Genomic DNA, 15,260 nt, shown 5'->3' on the forward strand with positions numbered 1-15,260 from the left:
TTAGCCCACGAAAGCTTACGCCCAAATAAATGTGTTAGTCTCTAAGGTGCCACAAGTACTTCTCATTCTTTATTCTGGAAAGTATCCCTATTCAGCAAGAGGGCTTAAGCAGGTCATGGGGATTTAAGCACATGTTTAAAAGTTAACTATGGGTTTAAGTGCTTTTCTGAATTGAGGCCTATGTGGAGAAAGGCATTCAGTAAGGAAAATCTTCCTGTAATAGGCAGCAATTGGGCTTCCTTTTCTAAAATATTGCATCATCATTCCCTGCTGATGTTAAAACTTGTCTGTTATCCATCATGCGGATGGTACAGGTTTTCCCCAGCACAACAAAAATGACAATGTTCAAAATATTGGCCCGAAAAAAGCTCTGTAATTTAAAGGTTTTTCCTCTTCTGCTTGATAAATCACTGTTATTTTCGGCTAGTTAAATAAGTGGAATTCAAGATAGACTCTTTTCTCTAGCTGAGCAAAAATGATAGGGATTCTACGTTTACTTTTGGGGAAAAGGGTCTCTCTTTCTCCCCCTCCCCCACCATTATAATAATCTTTTTTCCTTGACTTTCAGAAAAGAAACAAACCATTCAGTGTCAGGGTAGAGAATCACTGAGACTCAGCTGCCATCAGAGCAGTAATCATGCTGGCCTAGAAAGAGACTGCTTATATGCATTTCCAGATGAAGTTATGGTAGTGTGTGCCACAGCTAGGCATCTAAGGGAAGCATTGGTTTAAAAACAATGTTTGACATCCAGGGATGAAACTCTTTCCTCGGGCTGGGACTGGAGAAGTGGAATTGTGTAGAGAAATCCCAGTAAAATTTCCCTTGATAGACAGAATCAGTCTGTATTACTGTCTCTTTTCCTGCTTCCTAGTCTGTTCAGGTAAGAGCTGTTCAGAGGCTGGAAAATTAGCCACCAGCTCTTCATCTTTCTCAACATCTTTCTCAAGAGCAGTTACTTTCTTGGCAGTTCTCTCTGCTTGGCTGATGGACATGGAAGCTAATGATTACAGAACTTTGCCATTCTCTTCTTGTTAATTTATCATTTCCTTGTAAGGCGAGTAGCATTTTATCTCCACTGCAGGACCAGGATTATAGCCATGTAGTTGTTTCTTCCCACTAATTGTAAAAGAAGCACAAGCACTCTCTTGTGTAGTGGTTGTGAAACCTGCATGAGAAACATTTTACATAGCTTAATATTTTGTGAATATTTTATGTTCTCATTCTTTGTGTTTGAGGGGTCCCTACCATTCCCATAAGGAACATACTGCGCATTTTTGATTCAAAAGCAATAATTAGCACAATAAACTGATATGCACTTGCAAGTTGTTCTAACCTCAGTCATCAGGGGTTGAAATGTTCAAAAGCACCTTAGTGCCTTAGGATCTATGAAAACGTTTCACAGATGTGCATGGATTTTGGCAACAGCAGCCAAAAGATTGGTCTTGGAATCTCCATTTTCAGAATATGGGCCACCAGGAATTCTCATTCATATTTGAACATAGTCAGGTCAGTGTTATACTTAGGGATATTACAGTTCAATTAGACTAGTGCTTTCAAGCTGATCTGAGCCTCAAGATACTGCCAAGCTAAAGAGTAGAAACTGTGAACTTTATCATGAGATGTGACAGCTGAGTATTACCGCAACCCCTTTGGAACCGTGCACTGTCTGAGATACTCTATTCTCTCTCTCTTTTTTGGGGGGAGGGAAGGAAAGAGGGGAAAAGGAGGGTTAGGAGGAGAGCAGTGGGCCATCATGACTGTCTACTGAGTCCTGAAGAGCATTTCTGAAGATTATTAAAAGAAGAACAGGAGGACTTGTGGCACCTTAGAGACTAACAAATTTATTAGAGCATAAGCTTTCGTGGACTATAGCCCACTTCTTCGGATGCATATAGAATGGAACATATATTGAGGAGATATATATACACACATACAGAGAGCATAAACAGGTGGGAGTTGTCTTACCACCTCTGAGAGGCCAATTAATTAAGAGAAAAAAACTTTTGAAGTGATAATCAAGCTAGCCCAGCACAGACAGACAGTTAGATAACAAGTGTGAGAATACTTACAAGGGGAGATAGATTTCAATGTTTGTAATGGCCCAACCATTCCCAGTCCTTATTTAAACCGGAGTTGATTGTGTCTAGTTTGCATATCAATTCTAGCTCAGCAGTTTCTCGTTGGAGTCTGTTTTTGAAGTTTTTCTGTTGTAATATAGCCACCCGCAGGTCTGTCACTGAATGACCAGACAGGTTAAAGTGTTCTCCCACTGGTTTTTGAGTATTTTGATTCCTGATGTCAGATTTGTGTCCATTAATTCTTTTGCGTAGAGACTGTCCGGTTTGGCCAATGTACATGGCAGAGGGGCATTGCTGGCACATGATGGCATATATCACATTGGTAGATGTGCAGGTGAACGAGCCCCTGATGGTATGGCTGATGTGATTAGGTCCTATGATGATGTCACTGGAATAGATATGTGGACAGAGTTGACATCGGGGTTTGTTACAAGGATAGGTTCCTGGGTTAGTGGTTTTGTTCAGTGATGTGTGGTTGCTGGTGAGTATTTGCTTTAGGTTGGGGGGTTGTCTGTAAGCGAGGACAGGTCTGTCTCCCAAGATCTGTGAGAGTAAAGGATCATCTTTCAGGATAGGTTGTAGATCTCTGATGATGCGCTGGAGAGGTTTTAGTTGGGGGCTGAAGGTGACAGCTAGTGGTGTTCTGTTATTTTCTTTGTTGGGCCTGTCTTGTAGGAGGTGACTTCTGGGTACTCGTCTGGCTCTGTCAATCTGTTTTTTCACTTCAGCAGGTGGGTATTGTAGTTTTAAGAATGCTTGATAGAGATCTTGTAGGTGCTTGTCTCTATCCAAGGGATTGGAGCAAATGCGGTTATATCTTAGAGCTTGGCTGTAGACAATGGATCGTGTGGTGTGTCCTGGATGGAAGCTGGAGGCATGTAGGTAAGTGTAGCGGTCAGTAGGTTTCCGGTATAGGGTGGTATTTATGTGACCATCGCTTATTAGCACAGTAGTGTCCAGGAAATGGACCGCTTGTGTGGATTGATCTAGGCTGAGGTTGATGGTGGGATGGAAATTATTGAAATCATGGTGAAATTCCTCAAGGGCTTCTTTTCCATGGGTCCAGATGATGAAGATGTCATCAATGTAGCGCAAGTAGAGTAGGGGCGTTAGGGGACGAGAGCTAAGGAAGCGTTGTTCTAAGTCAGCCATAAAAATGTTGGCATATTGTGGGGCCATGCGGGTACCCATAGCAGTGCCGCTGACTTGAAGGTATATATTGTCCCCAAATGTGAAATAGTTGTGGGTGAGGACAAAATCACAAAGTTCAGCCACCAGGTTAGCTGTGATATTATCAGGGATACTGTTCCTGATAGCTTGTAGTCCATCTTTGTGTGGAATATTGGTGTAGAGGGCTTCTACGTCCATAGTGGCCAGGATGGTGTTTTCTGGAAGATCACCGATGGATTGTAGTTTCCTCAGGAAGTCAGTGGTGTCTCGAAGATAGCTGGGAGTGCTGGTAGCGTAGGGTCTGAGGAGAGAGTCTACATAACCAGACAAGCCTGATGTTAGGGTGCCAATGCCTGAGATGATGGGGCGTCCAGGATATCCAGGTTTATGGATCTTGGGTAGCAAATAGAATACCCCTGGTCGGGGTTCTAGGCATGTGTCTGTACAGATTTGTTCCTGTGCTTTGTCAGGGAGTTTTTTTAGCAGATGGTGTAGTTTCTTTAGGTAATCCTCAGTGGGATCAGAGGATAATGGCCTGTAGAATGTGGTGTTAGAGAGCTGTCTAGCAGCCTCCTGGTCATATTCCAATTTATTCATGATGACGACAGCACCTCCTTTGTCAGCCTTTTTGATTATGATGTCAGGGTTGTTTCTGAGGCTGTAGATGGCGTTGTGTTCTGCATGGCTGAGGTTATGTGGCAAGTGATGTTGCTTTTCCACAATTTCAGCCTTTGCACGTCGACGGAAGCACTCTATGTAGAAATCCAGTCTGTTGTTTCGACCGTCCGGAGGAGTCCACGCAGAATCCTTTTTTTTGTAGTGCTGGTAGGGAGGATTCTGTGGGTTAGTATGCTGTTCAGAGGTATGTTGGAAATATTCTTTGAGTCGGAGACGTCGAAAGTAGGATTCTAGGTCACCGCAGAACTGTATCATATTCATGGGTCTGGAGGGACAAAAGGAGAGGCCCCGAGATAGGACAGACTCTTCTGCTGGGCTAAGAGTATAGCTGGAAAGATTAACAATATTGCTGGGTGGGTTAAGGGAACTACTGTTGTGGCTGCTTGTGGCATGTAGTAGTTTAGATAGTTTAGTGTCCTTTTTCCTTTGTAGAGAGGCAAAGTTTGTCTTGTAAATGGCTTGTCTAGTTTTTGTAAAGTCTATCCATGAGGAAGTTTGTGTGGAAGGTTGGTTTCTTATGAGAGTATCCAGTTCTGAGAGCTCATTCTTAATCTTTCCCTGTTTGCTGTATAGGATGCTGATCAGGTGATTTCGCAGTTTCTTTGAGAGTGTGTGACACAGTCTCTCAGCATAGTCTGTGTGATATGTAGATTGTAATGGATTTTTTACCTTTAGTCCTTTTGGTATGATGTCCATCTGCTTGCATTTGGAAAGGAAGATGATGTCTGTCTGTATCTGTACGAGTTTTTTCATGAGGTTGATGGATTTCCACTCCATACGGCTAAATGCAGTGCCTTGCATAATGAAAGGTTTCAGAGTAGCAGCCGTGTTAGTCTGTATCCGCAAAAAGAAGAACAGGAGGACTTGTGGCACCTTAGAGACTAACAAATTTATTAGAGCATAAGCTTTCGTGGACTATAGCCCACTTCTTCGGATGCATATAGAATGGAACATATATTGAGGAGATATATAACATATATTGAGGAGATATGCCAGCAATGCCCCTCTGCCATGTACATTGGCCAAACCGGACAGTCTCTACGCAAAAGAATTAATGGACACAAATCTGACATCAGGAATCAAAATACTCAAAAACCAGTGGGAGAACACTTTAACCTGTCTGGTCATTCAGTGACAGACCTGCGGGTGGCTATATTACAACAGAAAAACTTCAAAAACAGACTCCAACGAGAAACTGCTGAGCTAGAATTGATATGCAAACTAGACACAATCAACTCCGGTTTAAATAAGGACTGGGAATGGTTGGGCCATTACAAACATTGAAATCTATCTCCCCTTGTAAGTATTCTCACACTTGTTATCTAACTGTCTGTCTGTGCTGGGCTAGCTTGATTATCACTTCAAAAGTTTTTTTCTCTTAATTAATTGGCCTCTCAGAGGTGGTAAGACAACTCCCACCTGTTTATGCTCTCTGTATGTGTGTATATATATCTCCTCAATATATGTTCCATTCTATATGCATCCGAAGAAGTGGGCTATAGTCCACGAAAGCTTATGCTCTAATAAATTTGTTAGTCTCTAAGGTGCCACAAGTCCTCCTGTTCTTCTTTTTGCGGATACAGACTAACACGGCTGCTACTCTGAAACCTCTGAAGATTATTGTAATTGCTGTTTCAGAAAACAAACACTCTCAGACTTGAAGTGATAGGGCAACCTAACAAATCAACCATTTTTAAATTGCCTCACTTCTGGAAGTATTTTCCATGCATGCCCATCTTATTCTGTACACAGAGTGTTATACAGTCTATTTACGGCAGGCCCTCTAGTAAGGGTCTTTATTCAAGTGGAGGAATTGGTCCTAACAGGAAGGATTTCAGCAGGGATTACATACAACCAAATGCAGGAGTATCAGAGGCCCACTGTGAAGGGATCAGCCACCTTCTAAGCACTCCTTTGTGGCCCGAGATCACTGCAGGTGGTCTGCCTCAGTTCTCCACTTTTCAGGGCTCTCAATGAAGCCCTCTCCTCTTCGGGGCTGGATTTCTTTAAATAATAAACTCATTCCCAAAAGAAAGTTCTCAAATCTCCATCAAGTCCGTACTCCCTGTCTTTCTTGCTAAGAGCTCCCAGGTCTTCCCTCTCTGGAACTTTTTCTCTAATACCTACAGATTCTCTGCTGGAGTCCTCTTGCTTCCAGCAGCCATTCCCTGCCTTGGCAAGGCTCCACTAAGCTCTCTCACTCCAGCTTCACGCTGGTTCTCTTCCTCCATACCCCAGCTGCTCTTTACAGGGGAATCAGCGACTCCATCCCCAGCTGGTTCTACTGATTAAACCCCTCACCCATCCCAGGTGTGGCAGCCAGGGCTAATTGGAACAGGGCTCACTGGCTCTGGTCCTTGAAGGGGCCCAGCACCTCAGTACACCCACAAAGGATCACATTCTATTCTAGATTAGATGGGTGCATCCCCACTAGAAGGAGAGTCAAATTGGTCTATTAGATCCATTTTTATGCATCTTTTTCAATCACCGCTCTATTTTATCTTCTGTCTTATGTTTGCACTCAAATATTTCCACTATCTCCAAGGCCTGGTGTCCTCTAAGAAGACAATAGATCTAAATTTTGCACCAAAGATGCTTGATTTATGTCCATTTATGGATATAAATTGGCAACAGAGGCAGGGGAGTTGTGGTGCAGGAGAGGCCAGCAGAGTAGAGAATAAGGATAGGTGATTTTGACTTCCAGCAGGCAGGCAAATTTTTATAGCAGATGCAGCAATAGCGGAATGGTGAAATGGTGCAGCACAAATAAGGCATTGAGAAAAGAAGGGAATTATGCCGTAAAGTGCATGCGCACAAAATTGCACAGAAGAGAGGTCCTTGGTTATCCTTCTGATTACAGGTTTGGATTGAATATAAAATTGAGAGGTGACCATATGTCTGGCAGACATTGGTTCCCATTGGCAGAATGAGAAAGGCAACACTAGACAGATGGGTTTCTGGGTGATGAATTTTGTTCCTTTTTTCAAGGAAAAGAAGACAAAAATCATTTTAATAACAACTCCACTCCCAATTTGCTATTGAGCGTGGGACTCTTAGATTAAAGGTCACCCATTTCTTTAATGTGATGTCTCTTCAGTAAGATGCACGTGGTATCATGAAGAAACATCTCTGCAGTAGTTTGGAGAGACCCTTTGTATGTATATACTGCTGGGTATGTATATAACACAGGGTATGTATAATTCCATGGCTGGCCCATGCAAGCTGACTGGGGCTCACGCGGCTTGGGCTGTGGGGCTGTTTAATTGCAGGGTAGACATCCAGGCTCAGGCAGGAGGGGAGAGATCCCAGCGCTGGGGCTGCAGCCTCAGCCAGAATGCGTGCACCTCAATTAAACAGCCCCACAGCCTGAGCCCTGCGAGCATGAGTAGGATGGCACGGGCCAGCTGTGGGCGTCTAATTGCAGTGTAGACATACCCCCAGTAAGAAAGGAGAGCTGCTGAGGGGCTGCAAATTCCCTCATGGGGCCATACATGCATCATTCCAACAGCATTGGTGCCTGACTACTGCTGGCTATGCCAGTACAGCTATTACAATACCCAGTCTCCCATAGCACACCGTCATCTGCTCCACTTTGTTCATCCCTAGGAAGGCCAGTGATCACAGGCTGTTAAACTGGGAGGGAAGGGAACTGAACCACTCAATGTAGGCCCTGGCATTAAGAAAGCTTCTTTGGCAACATTCCCCAACCTCTGTTTTATTTATTTATTTTTGTAATAACGGTATCCAAGTAATTGTTCCTGGTACAAACAGGGTGATAGTGCATTATGGCAATTAGTCCTAAGCTCAAGTGCTTAGCCGTGAAGCACCAGGAGGACAGGTTTTTGAGGGGAAGCTACGCACAGAGTCTGCAATGCCTGTGTGGCATGGAGTCCTCCTTGGGGAAACCGCATAGGGCTGGGGGGAGGAGCTGGCAGTGGTTGTCCCACAGTGTACTCTCCAATCCTCTATTCCACAAGGTGGGTGTGAGGGGAGCAGCAGGCCATGCCAATAGCCTGTTGAGCTATTTGTTTTTTTCTCCTGGGAACCACAGCTCTGGCTGGCCAGATTCTTGCTGGGTGGTGCAGTACATGTGAATGCTTCACCTGTCATGCTTTACTTGTCAAAACAAAGCATTGCACAGGTGGAGATAACTGAATTAGCCTTGATTATATAATGATCCTTCAGTGGTTTCATTTTCTTACTGTCAGTAGGTTTCCTTCTTCTCCAGGTAAAGGAGAGGAAACCACATTTTGGATTCCTTTACACCAGAGGTAATCAATTATTTTTTGTCAAAAATTTCTTGCTCAAGGTATAGCCAGGGTCCAGACTCCAGAGAAAATACTAAAAACAATAATGACAATAAGTAAATAAAAAAGATTTTGGGGTCCTTTCAAAAGCATCTGGTGATCCAGGTTTGGCCCACAGTCTGCCTTTCGAGTACTCCTGCTTTACGCAAACTTTGTAAAACTTATTTTGTTAATGAACCACTAGTGTCAGACCATGCATTATAAATGATAAGAAGTGTTACTGGGACTTGACACGTTGATCCAAAAGGCATGAAAGGTTCCCGATTAATTTCTTTGCACCTCTGCTCCTACTAAAATAATGCTGTTAAGGTGTCCTGGAGGAACGTTTTCTGAAAGAAATCACAAGCCTCAAATATATACAGTATATTTATGTCACAGAGATTTAGCTTGAGTCACCACTCACATATTCTCTTTTCTTTGATGAGAGTAATCTGTTCCTTCGTTATTTCAGCTAAAGCCGTTTCTGAAATTCAAATACTTTGAAGGGAAGCTCAGCATGACAGAATGGAAATAAACTTTCCTGACAAGACCAGCCCCCTCCCGTCAGCCACAGGATTTTTTCCCCTCTCCTTCAGTTCAAAAATAAAAATAAGGAAGAAATCCTTAATTTCGTAAAGATGGGTGGAAATTTTCAAATAGGGATGGGTGGAAAAATTAGTTTTCGGTCTAAGGTAGGTTTGGTAGCCCCACCTCAGAAGTAGAGCTGGGCAAATAAGAAAATCAGGTTGTTTGGTGGTTTTGGTTTTTTTCCCCTTTTTCTGGGAGTTCAAGTGGGGGGGGGGGAACATTCCACAAGAACCGAAACTGAAAATTCCAAAAAAATGGTTGGCAAATCTTAAAAGTTGACAAAAACTTCCTTTTGGCTTAAACAAAATGTTTTATTCAACCTGAAATGACCCATTTGATTTCTAGTTCTGGGCAATTTTAAAATAAAGCAAACAAAATGGCTGCAGGAGGAGGCGGTGCTGCTGTTGTCACCTCCCTTATAACTTTCAGCCCGTTGGTTAGGACATTTACTTGACATATGGGAGACCCAAGTTTAATTAGAGAGATTGAGAGCGCCCTGTGCTAGACTGCGCCATAGCGCAGTGGGTTAGGGCACTCTCCTACTACATCAGGCAGAGGGGCAATTGAACTTGGGTCTCCGATATCCCAGGTGAGTGCCCTAACCACTGGGCAAAGTCAAGGGCAGCTCCCATCCCAGTCATTTTCAGAAAGGTGCCCCAGGCCCAAGAAATGTTTTTTGGTCAGAATGATTTGGCAAATGAATATCAAATTCGCAAATAGTTTCAGGTCAGCCAAACCCGCGTTTGTTTGATAAATCAACTGTTTGTTGAAAATATTTCACCCAGCTTTACTCAGGAGACCTGGTAACAAGTAGCAAGGCAAGGAGTCCTGGTAACTAGTAGCACTTACCTAAAGGGGGGTGGGAAATGTTAGACTGAGCAGCAGCCAGGGTGGGAGTCAGGTGGTGTTGCCAGAGATGAAGCTTGTTCTGATTGGGGGCAGAGGGCTATTTTGTGCACGATGTTCATGGAAGCATCAGTTCTCCACTGTCATTCAGCCACTCTTCTTAAGGCTTTTCCCCCACCTTCATGTACCTCCATGAAATTGAAGGATGCATAGATTTGCTAGGCCAGACTCATCCCTGAGGTAACTCCGTGAATGGAGAGTTTACCCCAGGCATGAATCTGGCCCACAGTTGGTCTGTTTTTATTAATATTATTATTTTAAAGATGCTGAGCTCTGGGGTAAGAGAGAGTCTGAGATGGGAAATCTTGAACAGAGGATACCTTAAATGGAAGCAGCAACAGAATAGGAGAAGTAGCACTACTTACACCTACCTGTCGGCCAACACATATACCCTGCCCACTGATATGACAAAATTTAAGACGTAGTCCATGTCTGACTTTGATCTTGATGCAGCTATCTGGTGTTCCCTACTTTGAATATTTTTCTGATGTGCCAAATGGGGTGTTAGAGCATCAGCCTACTCATCCCAGCATCTGATTACTCAGGCCTCAGTTTACCATCCTATTCAACAACGTATTATACACACTCCACATGCTACAAATAAGCACAGTTGGGCGGGAACTGGATTTTGTCCTTCATAGGAAATTTCTACCATTTTGAAACATGGTTCCTATTTTGAAACAAAACAGAAAACAAAACAAAACTGAAATTGTCTACCAAACAAAATCCAAAAATAATTCCAGGTTTTGGATCACTCAAAATGGTTCATTTTGATAAAATCAAAGTGTTTAATTCCAATTTTGACCTTTGGAATGTTATACAATAAAAAAATTTTGAAACAAAAGGTCATTGTGAAAAAGAACACAAACATTCCATTCCAAAAAGGACGAAACAGATTATTTACCATAACATTCTGTTCCATTCCCCTCCCCCCCAAACAAAAAGTCATCAGAATTAACATTTCTGCACAACATTTTGCTTTTGACCAATCAGCATTTTCTGACCACTTACAGTTTCTGGAAAATTTACAATCAATCAGACATACAAATAAGATTTCCTGGTTTGGAGGCTGGTTAATTGGAACATAAAACAAATAGTTTACTTGGCTGTCCCAGGTACAAATATTTCCTCCCCTGGTCAGCAGGGTTCAAAATTTGTGCAACCTTTCAGCCCTGCAGGCTTAGTCCTTCCTGTTCCTGGAACACCAAGTTAAGTTCATAGGTTCCTTCTCTCATTCTCTCCCCCAGCCAAGCACAGTCCTCACCCACACCCAGATCACTTCCCAGCATTCCCTGCCCCCTACAGGTCATTCTCACTGGTGGGGAAGCAACTCCTCTTATAATTGTACCACTTCCAGGCTGCTGTCATATGACTCTTGAACACCCGATTCAAGCACCATTCACAGTCAGCTGTGGACATTAACCCTTTGCAGGCCCAGTTTGCCCTGAGACAGGGCAAGTCCTCCTTAGCATTATTTCTAGTTAGACAGTGAGACTTCAACACTGATGAAGAGGATCCTACCAGTAACAATGGGAAGTTATGTTTGTATCAGAAGCCTAAAGGTCATTACAATTCTTCCCACAGCGTCTTTGGCCAAAGGGTCAGCTCATTTCAGAGGGACCCTCCTCTTCCATTATTAACTCTGTGGCTGAGGTGCAAAGACAGATGCAATGACAATAAAGGAGAGAGGCCCCAGAGCTGCATTACAAACCGATTCATCAGCAAGCAGAGCATGCCTTGCCTCACAAATTTGCCTGCAGTTTGTCTGCTGCGTTATTTTTCCACTGCTTTCAGGTTGCAGTTTTTCAGGGGTTCCTCTCGCAGCGATGCAGAGGAGATATGTTCAGGCATGACTCCGCTTATCATTAATGGAAGTTACCTAAATGCCCAACAAGTTGATAGACTCTAGCTAGACCCCTTGGCAATTGCATAAACGCCACAGGGGGACTTCCCTGTGTCCACTTTGCATATTCACAACTGTACTTCCAAGGGCTCTCAGAGCTCCTCTCTGCAGCAAGGCTCGCATAACTCAGCTCTGGTTCCTGATGTGCTTAACAGCCATACAGATTCCACACTGTGAATTACAGCAGTTGCTGTAATCAGCAGTCTGTGCATCAAACTATAGTCTCTTTGGCTCAGCAGGAAAAATCCAAAAATGTAAGAGCCAACCCGCAGAATCCAGACACTCTCACAACATAGCTAACACCTGAGACAATAAAATCTGCAGGATGTTTATGTTGGGAAATAGCCAGTCCCCACCTCTCTCTCTCTCTCTCTCTCTCTCGGGGGAGGTCCCCCAAGCAGAGCACATGGACATCTCACCAGGAAATCCCACAGGACTGGGGATTAGCAGAAATGATTTGCTTCAACCCCAGCCAACAAGATTTTAAATGACAAAGGAATAAGACAAGGGGGGGACCTATTCTATTGGATCTGAGTTGTAGAAGTGCTGAGAACCTCCAGCTCCAGCTGAAGTCAAGCGGAACTGCAGGTACAGAGCACCTCTGGAATATCAGGCCCCGGCAGTTCTCTCTTAATTCAACTAACATAATTGTTCTGATCTGATCTCTCATTAGAAGCTTTTTCCTTCAAAATGGCTCTCTCCCCTCTTGCCTGGTTTATTCTGGGACACCACTGGTCACTTCAGAATCCCGTCCATGGCTTTGAGTTGAAATATCCTGGATATCAGACTGCTGCCACTGATAACTGAACATGTAGGAAGGGCAGGCTGATTAACAGAGACCCAATCTCTACTGTACTTAACTGTCCATTTTTGCACCTTCCCCTGAAGCATTTGGAACAGGCCACTGGCCTGGACAGGATACTGGCCTGAGATGACGATTGGCCCAATTTAGTCTGGAAATGTCTATTTTCCCCGCAAGCATGCTCACTATCTACCACACCTATAAAGGATAAATGACAGTGCAAGGTGTGAAAGTTTACTGGTGGGATAACCACCGAACAGTCCAAGCAGCAACGGTGTTCATTTGTAACCATTCCTGGTTAACGGGATGTGGTACCTTCATTAACAGAGTTCTGGAAATCAAATCGTAACAGCCTTCTCCAGTCCATGTTTCTGGTGCAAGGGTATCATTTCCAGAATCCAGAAGCACCACAGTTGGGACCATTACTTCTGGGAGTGGTGTCAAAGGGCCATATGCTGGCCACAGACAAACTGACAGATGTCTCTAGGTGGAGGGGTGCAGATTTGACTGTCTAGTTGTGACTTGCAGAACAGCAATCAGCCCTACCTGTGTTAAGTCCCTGCTATGGGCTAAGCTTGTGCTTACCTGCCCTTGTGTAAAGGTTCTCTCATGTCCTTCTACACTGGAGTGCACTTCAAGCTGTTGCTCATGGTCACCTTCCCTGATTATGAGAATCTGATCTGGCTTCCAGTTGTTTACATTTCCTGTGCATCTTTTACATAATCGTGCAGACCAGCCCCAGGCAATCAGACTCAAAAAAAGAGAAATAATCACATTATATTTAACATAATTAAAATATTAACTGCAGATCCAAAAATGTACTGAATGCTTCAGAAAATGGTTGGAGAGTTGGCAAGTCCGGGCAGCTTGCTTGGCTGCAGGATCTGGCTGATATTTAGGTGTGTGTGCTACTTCAGTAGTCGCTGAAGCATGTGGGAACTGCTTACATTCTGTGTGGTAGTCTTCTTATCTCCCAAATAGCCAACCCACAAAAAAGAAAAAAATGATTTGAGTAAAGGTGAAGAGCTCTGAGGGCTTTCACCTGGTTCTTATTGCCAGGAAGACCATTCCCTTGATATTTATGACTTCAGGACATCTGTCTTACATTGGTTCCATTTTAATTTTTCTCCATCTCAGTCAGACAGTGCCAAATCTGAGAACTGCATACAGCAAGAAAATATTAGGCAATTAAATCAGTTTCCTTAGAACTGTATGTGCCTGGGTTACAAATATTTAGATCAATAAAGTTAGAAGACATACCAAAGTCTGCAGTGGAGGATTGGTCTTACCCGCCCTAAAATTAGTCTTCCCTTTCCAGCCTTCATCCTCTGTGTCCATATTTCAGGACGTTTTAACTTAAATTTAAAGGACTAAATCTTGAGTCTGGCCAAGCTGTGCCCAGTACAGGACCTGAGGGGCTGGAGGAAGATGACACCTTTATACCCCCCATTCCTGGTAAACAGGCAGGCTCCAGTGCAACCCCAGCATAATTTTGAGCAGTCTCAAGGCTGCTCTAAATTATGGCTGCTCTAAATTATGTCAGTCTCAAGGCTGCTCTAAATTATGTGTGCTCCTATGGCTTCCTAGGGGCTGCTACATTTTCACATAAAAGAAAATAAACAATGGAGTTAACTCTCTGCCCTCCCTGCGTTGTCAACATTTCCTCAAATCCAAAGCAAAGTCAAGCTCACAGTACAGACTTCCCGGTCTCAGTTTGTCGTTCTCTTGCTTCTGTTGCTCATCAGTCCTCATCTCCTGCCCTTTTTTGGACCAAGCTCCCCAATTCCATTTCACCACCGCACCTTTGCTTTTCCCAGGGCCAACTGTTTTCTGACAGCAGCCCTCTATATAACTATGGTCAATAACTTTGCTTTTACTCCCCATACTAAGCATACTTATTTCTTCTAATTATTCTTCAAAACTAAAATGAACCGAAACTCACCCCATGTGCAGTGCAAAGCTAAGAATCAGGCAATAAGACATAATTATCAAGTTAACTCAATTCAATACCCTTTGGAGACCTCAAGGTTGTAGAGTGGATGCCTCATTACCCCATCCAAGCTTAACACTTTGTCAAAACATAAAACACCTCTTCTTTTCCTTCCTTGCTAGACTCACCTCCTGCTTCTTCATTAGAGAAATATAAGTGGGGTCTGAACACTGGAACTGTTTCTTCTGGCTACCATTAATTAAAAAGCCCAAGAGTAACAGGCAAGAGTAAATAGGGACATTGCAAAACAACTTTGGAGGAACACCATCAACTGCACAACTCCTAATAGCGACTGGTTCCCCTTTCTGACAGTCTTTGTAAACAACTCTGCTGTTGGCTTTGAAGACAATCCCAAGGGAGTAAGTAAACATTGCTAGAGAGCGCCGAATTTGGGATGAGGTTTATTTCCTAGGCTTGCCTTGATTTCCTGGTTTCAGACAAAGATGCTTCAGTGATGTTATGCTAGAGGTGGTCAATGAAACCTGTGGGTGATGCTTACACCCACAGATGTCTAAATCCTGAATGAAATGCAGTGGGGTCAGCAACCTGCCCAGACATCCTCTCAAATCAGCTGGCTCATCTAATCTCCACTTACATGCTTGAAAAACTCCCAGGACAATGGGAATTGCTCAAGCAGCGGTGCATAAGAGTGTAGGCAAGCACAGGGACAGCTGGTTGGAGATTGCCCTGACCCCCTCAGTAGCTTCCATTCTACCATTGAGGATCTGATTTGCAGCCTTAGGAAGGAGAAGGGCTAATTTTGTAAACGTTCACATTCCCATTACAATAGCTGTCACGAGGAAGGGCTAAATGCCATTTTCTGCTGCATCTGTTATAGCTTTAAAATCATCATAATAG

At 43.5% G+C, this 15,260-nt stretch overlaps 1 protein-coding gene across 20 annotated transcripts in view; it reads left to right on the top strand.

The window, feature by feature from the left end:
• PHACTR3 (phosphatase and actin regulator 3) overlaps window positions 1–15,260 on the top strand; it is a 166,938-nt gene that overhangs the window by 75,524 nt on the left and 76,154 nt on the right. The window lies entirely within an intron of this gene.

The sequence above is a fragment of the Chrysemys picta genome, chromosome 13, assembly GCF_011386835.1.
Source record: "Chrysemys picta bellii isolate R12L10 chromosome 13, ASM1138683v2, whole genome shotgun sequence".
Classification (NCBI taxonomy): Eukaryota; Metazoa; Chordata; order Testudines; family Emydidae; genus Chrysemys; species Chrysemys picta.